Below are 7551 nucleotides of genomic sequence, written 5' to 3' on the forward strand. Positions count from 1 at the left end.
GATCAATAAGGCATAGCCATGATCAACACACACAAACAAGCACGTAATCAGCAAAGCTGAGTACTACATACTAAAGCAATAAAAATCCTAACATGATACTATTAAACATAATTAAGGGCAAACAAAGCATGATAATCTAACGACCATACCTAACTAGACTAAGCTAGACTGGACTAGACTTTTTATAACAATAACATTATTTTAATTTAAATAGGCAATGGACCGAGTTTTCTAGCTAGGCGAGGTACGGGCGCGACTCCGTAACCTCAGTGACCTGCGATATCGAGGAACGTTTGACTGAAAATAGGACGCGGTGATCAATCCGGTCCGAATGAAAGGCCATGGGCTACCACCATGAACCCCAACTCCTGTTTGTCCGTCACTTTAGACGTGCACAGTCTAAAGCTATTGCTACTCAGTTTCACTTTACATGATTTACAAATTGACACCCTGTTATGACTCAACAATCACATAAGGCATGCAACTCACATTTATTTATAACTGTTTTTATCTTGGAATTGAGTAAGTGATCACAAAGGCATCTAACAAGACTCATTCCAATTAACTCCAATCTTTTCTTTAATACTAATTAACCCCTGAATATGGGTATAAGGTTTCAACTTACTAAATGAGGTCCTCCGCCCTCATAAAGTAGTGAAAAGCTAAAAAGGGAACAACAATTAACTGATCTGAATTATATACTAAACAATCTAGCGTTCCCAATCAAACATGTTTGCATCAATCTTCCATACTAACATGTTAAAATCCTCAAAATGCAATAAAGGTTTAATATGTTCATCCAACAGTATCAAACATGCAGTTTCAACCCGACTAAGTTCATCAACAACATTAACATAACCAGGTTCATCAATAATACACATGGTTTCAACAATTAGCACACATTCCAAGCACACAGGTATGTACGTACCTTGTGTAAACAAACTGATAGGCCACTTTAACACTTTCAAAAGTCGCCTAAAGAGAATTCTCCGCCTAAAACAACCAATAAATAATCTCAATCAATTTCTGATCATTGACAACCATAATAAAGCATTCTAATTGCATCCTAAGCATATTTAGAACTTTCCCCAATATCAAAACTTAAACATTTGATTTCCTAGAATCATAATTGTTGAATTAGTTATTGAAATTCGTTGAAAACTTTTGCAAACATCGTACTTTAAATTTTCCGCACTATAGATTCATTTAAAAGCTTCACCATGGTCAATCTACGTCCCTAGTACATTGAAACAACAAATTTAATAATCCATACTCGACCTACCATGATTTACAATCATAAAAACCTTGAATTTCATACTTTAATCAATCAAAAAACTAATATTTCAATGCATTTATATAATCTGAAAATAAAATAATATTGTTTAAATTATAATATACGAATCTGAAAATTAATAATTCAATTACGCACGTGTAAAAATCTGAAATTTGCAAATTAAACCATGAGACTTATAATCTAAATTCAAGAATCATAATTTAAGCTAAAAATATATATAATTAAGACATTCAATTAGTCTAGGGTTTAAGGGTTTAACCGAATAAGGGAAGGGGGAGAACTGCCGGCGACGAGGAAGGCTGGGCGGCACGCGGCGGTGCGGCGAGGAAGGCTGGGCGGCACGCGGCGGTGCGGCGAGGTGGTGTTGCTGGCAAAACAATCAAGGCATGGTTTGAGAGCCATGAAAAGGAAACGAAAGAAAGGAAAACACGACGGGAGAACGGAAATAAGGAGGAGGAATCTACCGTGCAAGGGTGGACGACGAGGACGGCGGTTATTGCCGAACCACGAGCGCTTAGCGTGGTGGTGGTGCTGTGCGAGAACAAGAACCGGTTGAGGAGGAGATCAAGAAAACGAACAAGAGAAAGAGAACGACAAGAGAGAAGGTGGGCGTTACCAGTGGCGACGGGATGCCGGTGACGTGCTGGTGGGTCCGGCGGCGTGAGCAGCGGCAGCAAGGAGGAGGGTGTTGAGGGTTTGGTGCTTGTTACGTGAACAGTGAAGGAGCAAGAGGAGGTTTTTTTTTTTGTGTTTCTTTGGGTTCACGTGCATTAGAAAAGGGGAGGGAGTATTTTTATTGGTTTGGGCTTTTACCCAATTGGGCTAGGAGTAGGGTTTAGGTTATTGAATCCGAAATGGTTAGGGTTGCTTGCTAATTTCAATCGAACGTGATTTCGAAATTCGAATTCGTTTTAACGTAAAATTCAAAAATACATTTTGATTTCATAAATCGTTAAAATTATTCAAAATGAAATAAAATAATTATATTTTAATTACACATTCATTTCTGAAATCCGTAAATTATATTTAAATGTATTAATATACGTTAAAATATATAAACAAAATATATAAAATTACGGGGGATTACAGATAAGGCGGCGGCATCGGCATATACGGGTACGACCCAAACATCTGAGTCTGACGCATCCTCTCCATCTCCGCGTAGCAAGCCCATGAACATGCACCCCAAGGTTGAGGACCACTTCCTCCGAAGTAGTAACCGGAAGGAGGAACAAAAGGCCGTGAACCGCTAGCACCCCCAAATGAATGCCTGGTGGGATCAACATGTACAAAACGGGAAGCTCCCCGCTCAGCATCAGAATGCCTCTGATGAGCACCAGCACCGGACCCTCGTCCCAGCTCCAAGCTCGGTCCCTCCTGTCCCGAGGACGTCTCCGCCTGAGGCTCCCTGTCAATAGAGTCTCTACGGTCTCGACGGCGCTCCTATACAAAATACAATTTCAAGAATCAACCTCCCAGTTCAAATTTCCAGAATACAAGTTTCAAGATCAAGTGAGGTACCTCTCTGTTCCGGCCAGAAAGCTTCCGGGTCAGCTTGGCACAACCAAGAATCAAGCAAGAGCATCCAGCGACGCACTCTCACTCGAGGCGCCTGCATACAAAGTTCAAGAGAAATTTTCCCATACAAAGTTACAAACAGTTTCAAAAATGCAACAGTACTTACAGGGGCGTAATGCTCAGGTACAGCATCATATGATTTCCGATGCGGAGGAGAAGCCCAAGGAATGGTCTCCACCACCTCTTCCCCGTCCGAGTTCTCATAGCGGAGGATCCTATCAGCATGAGGAATGTCCTCAGGATCAACCTCCTCCTCCTACATACAATAATACAATCATACAATCATACAATCATGCAATCAATACAAGAATACAAGAATACAAGATACAAAGTTCAAAAGCTCACCGGCAGTACGAAGCGTACTGGTGGGGCCAACCTCCTCAGGAAGTCATCATAGCTACCCTTCCTGTGTACAAGCTCCCTCCAAGAGCGGCAAACAGCCTCACCCCTAGCCTCCGCATAGAGTCGGGCAAGGTCTTCATCCAGAGCCAGCATGGACTCCGGTGGATCCTTGGGGACAAACCTATCCCCCGAATGGTGTTGAAGGGACACTCGCTCCCCCAGATACCACATATGGCGGTACACCCCTAGAAGCAAAACCCGACGCCCAGACAGGAAATGGGAACGAGCAGCCGAGACAGGAACAACCGCGTTGGCAAAAGGACGCCATACCACCTGCAAAGCAAACAACTCAGGCAACAATACAAATACAAATACAAGAAAGCAAAACAGTACAAAAGATTACATCTTCAGCGGATAGAACTCTCCAAGCTCCGCGAGAAGCCGCCACAGACGCACCAACGCGCACCGCTTCTATCCAAGAGGCAGCATACAGGTAAGCCGCATCTCTAGTACGCTCCGGCGCCAAAGTCGGAAAGTGCTCATAGATCCAAATCTTTCAAGGAACAAGAAAAACATTAGTCAAGTTCAAAATACAAGCATACAAGTACAAAGTACAAGGAGTCTCAAATGCCTCCAACACGCTCCACAGAGCAGCCATGCTCGGGTCACTCCCCAATGTAGTTCGGGAGGCCCGCTTCATCTCGTACAAAAGGTGGCTGTATGCCAAGCCGCCCCAGTTATAGCTCGAAACAGCTCCCAAGTCCCGCAAAGCGGACAAGAATTTGATGTGCACCCGACTGTTCCTACTCGGGGCCATCACTCTGCTCACCAAGGCTAGGAGGAAAAGCCTAACCCTCTGCTCCGCAGATACACCCCCACCGCAGATAGCCTCCACAATCACCTTCACGGAAGCGTGAGCATCATCATCAGACAAGTCAACAACAGGGCCTAGCAAGTCCCTGGCAGCGGCCGAGCGCCACGTCAGCTCAGAATCAAAGGTCACATTCCTCTCATAAAAAGGAAGACCTGTAATTATAGCAAATTCAAGAGGGGTAATAGTAATCTCCACCCATGCCATGTGGAAAGTGTTGGTGGTATCCCACCACCGCTCTAACAAAGCCCACAAACGGTTTTTAATCCCCGTTCTTCTCGGAGAACCTCCCATGGTGCGCCAGAAATCGGCCAGGCCCATCTGCGACCAAATCTCCATAGCCTCCTCATCAGCACGAAGAGCTTTAAAGTCCCTCTGAACCTCCACCAAGGACCAGTAAGTACGGAACAACTTTCCATCGGCCTACAGGTGAACGAGTTAGCTCAAGACCTATACAATTACAAAATACAAACCCAAAACACAGTACAAGACTCACCATGCCAGCGCGAGGCCGCTGAGACAAGTGCCAATCCGGCCGAAACACCAGGTCGGAGGGGATCCAACCAGTACTAGAGAAAGCGGGCGCATCTCGGGGAACCATACCCCCACCTGGCGCATTTATTGCAGCCGCTTCATCATCCGAAGCGTCTTCCTCGGCATCTCGAACCACAGATGATTCATCGAGCTTCCTCCGAGTGTGACGAGGCATACTAAATCAAGTATTATACAAAGTGTCAAAATTCTAAACTGGGGGGGCTATCCTATACTGGCTTATACGAAGTCAAAAGATTCGAAACAAAAAATCCCCAGTGAACCTCTAGTTCAAGATACAAATTCCTACACCAACGCCTAGGCTACCCACGCCGTAGCAGGTATTCAAATTCCTACACCAACGCCTAGGCTACCCACGCCGAAGCAGGTATTCAAGTTCTACATCAACGCCTAGGCTATCCTTGCTGAAGCAGATACAAGTTCAAAAAAAAAAAAAAATCAAAAGTACAAGTTCCAGCCGTTCAAGATCAAGTGGCTATCAAACAGTTTTCTACAAGATTCAAGAAGCTAAAGCATACGAGCATCATTTCAAAGTACGAGAAAAGCAAGACTACATGCCATCCTAGAGTTATTTCATAAGCAAAAACATGAAAAACTTACATGGACAAGGCAAGAACAAGACCAAGGGAAGAGCTTAATCGACCTTTGAGAGAGAAAGAGCAAAGAATTCAAGAAGATGTGCCTAAAAATGGCACGGCAAGGGGAGCTTTTATAGCTCAGCCCCGCGCCAAGCACCGCCCCAGCGCACCGCGCTGCCCTGCTGCATGCGCGAATCTGCAGCGCGCGCGGTCTCTCGTGCTGATTGCACGTCCTTTGCTGCTACGGTCTTCCACACCAAGCATCAAACGTCGCATCGAACCATCCATCGAAAATACGGGTATACACCTGTATCTCCAGGTGCAAACAGATGAACATTTCAAGAGTACAAAGTCCAAAAAATACAACGATTCAGGCGCTCAACTCCCATCGGACCCAAGCTCCGGGAAAGTCAGTCGAAATTTCAAAAATCTAAGGGCCAGTAAAAATCTCTTATCCCCAGCCAAGCACATGCCCAACGGATTAACTCCGGGTATTCAAATTCAAAAATTCAAGATTCAAAAATTCAAATTTTCGATGCCAAGCTCCGTCCTGAACTGAAGGCGGAAAAATACAAGTACAAACCGGAGTCATCACCAACCGCACCGAGGTAGACTCTATCCTTTTTTCTAACGCCTGTTTTATGCAGGTACCGGCGTACAAAGAGTGGTCTCGATTGCAGAACATCTTGATCATTCTCCGTCCCTTTTGAAATACTTTGACTTGCGCTTTCCTAACCGAACGCTCAGTCAAAGTGGGGGCTTCTGTAGACACCTAATTCGTATCTCCCCTTTGGGTTGATGACGATAACATTATCCTTGTTAGATGATTGGAATAACTCCAGGCGGAAATCCCAATCGCTAAGAATATTTCCAAATTCAAGGTCCAAAATCCAATCCCCGAGACCGTTCCCCTCCCAGAACTCGGTACAAAATACAACTTCCAAAATCCAATTTCAAAATCCAATTTCAAAATCCAAGTACAATCTCAACTAGTAGACCATTCCATTGGTTTTAATAGGCCTTTTCCACTCAGAATCATATAAGGCAAGTCAAATTCGGGCGCCGACCCACAAAACCGAGCATGCCGGGCCCCGTCCCGTAAAACCGGAATTCAAAAACCCGAGAAAGTCTTGTTTTTAGACGCTAAACGATGCCTTAACCTCCAAGCAAATACAAACCGCCAAACCTAGTACAATTGGTACAACAGGTACAACGCTACAAGACGAAACAAGGACGATTCCCCGTCCTTGCTTTGGCGGCATTCAAGCCACGTCAGCAGCGCACAGCGCTGGCCAAGCGCCCTGCGCTGGCTGGCGTTTTGCACCATTCCCACCTCCTATAAATACCCCTCATTTCCATCGAAAAAAGGGGGTCACAACAATACAACGTCGTAATTTCGACATTACGTCTCAAAATACAACTCAAAACCCCTCAAAAACACATACAAAATTCCTAAAATTCCAAAGCAATTGGGAGCTCTTGCCTAAATCTAACTAGGTAAATCCGAATCCCATTCTAATCTATTATGTTGCTTTGATTTCTAAGTGATTAGCAAGTTGGTGTTTTTAATCAATAAAAAACACCACTTGCAACAATCACACATGTTTTTCAAAAATACAAGCTTTTTCAAAATAAAAAATACAATTTTCAAAGAATCAAGGATGTCCAAGTTGTTTACAATCATCACTTGGGCTAGCTAGAATCACCATCAAGCATGGGGTAATCAAAGATAAACACCTTTTAACATTTAAAGGTTTAGTCTTTGAGATTCAAAACTCCATTTTCAATATACAAGTTCAAGTCTTCAATTTTCAAAGATCTTGCCATGTTTAGGGTTATTCATAGTTATTTCCCTAAACTAGGATCATTTCAAGTTCAAATTTCAATCATTTCAAGTTCAAATTTCAATCATTTCAAGTTCAAACATTTCAATCATTTCAAGTTCAAACATTTCAATATTCAAGCTTTCAATTTCAAGTTTAATATGCAAAATCTAGGACATTTGGGTTGAGCAACCTCTCCCAAGTTGAGATTTTTGGCTTTGAATTCGTGTCGGGCGCACTTATTATTAAGGAGCCGCTTGGCGTTCGAATCTCATGTGCCCAAGTACAAATTTCAATTATGCACCTTTCAATATTGCAATTTCAATATCGCACCTTTCAATATCGCACTTCAATATCGCACTTTCAATATCGCACTTTCAATACCGCAATTTCAATTCCGCACTTTCAATTCCGCATCTTTCCTTGCCTAGTCCATTTCTAGGCAATCTGAACCTACTCCCTAGTCCTTTTCTAGGGGGTCTTGTATTTACTAATTCCGCACTTTATTTAGTA

At 43.3% G+C, this 7551-nt stretch overlaps 1 long non-coding RNA gene across 1 annotated transcript; it reads right to left on the bottom strand.

Moving 5' to 3' along the window:
• On the bottom strand, positions 1 to 1808 carry LOC130459415 (uncharacterized). The gene is made up of 3 exons (XR_008918802.1): positions 1759 to 1808; positions 1554 to 1661; positions 1 to 993 (listed from the first exon to the last, which is right to left on the bottom strand). It is a non-coding gene; the product is annotated as an uncharacterized lncRNA (long non-coding RNA).
• Between the last annotated feature and the right edge of the window lie 5743 nt (positions 1809 to 7551).

Source organism: Spinacia oleracea, chromosome 4 (assembly GCF_020520425.1).
Source record: "Spinacia oleracea cultivar Varoflay chromosome 4, BTI_SOV_V1, whole genome shotgun sequence".
NCBI classification, from domain to species: domain Eukaryota; kingdom Viridiplantae; phylum Streptophyta; class Magnoliopsida; order Caryophyllales; family Amaranthaceae; genus Spinacia; species Spinacia oleracea.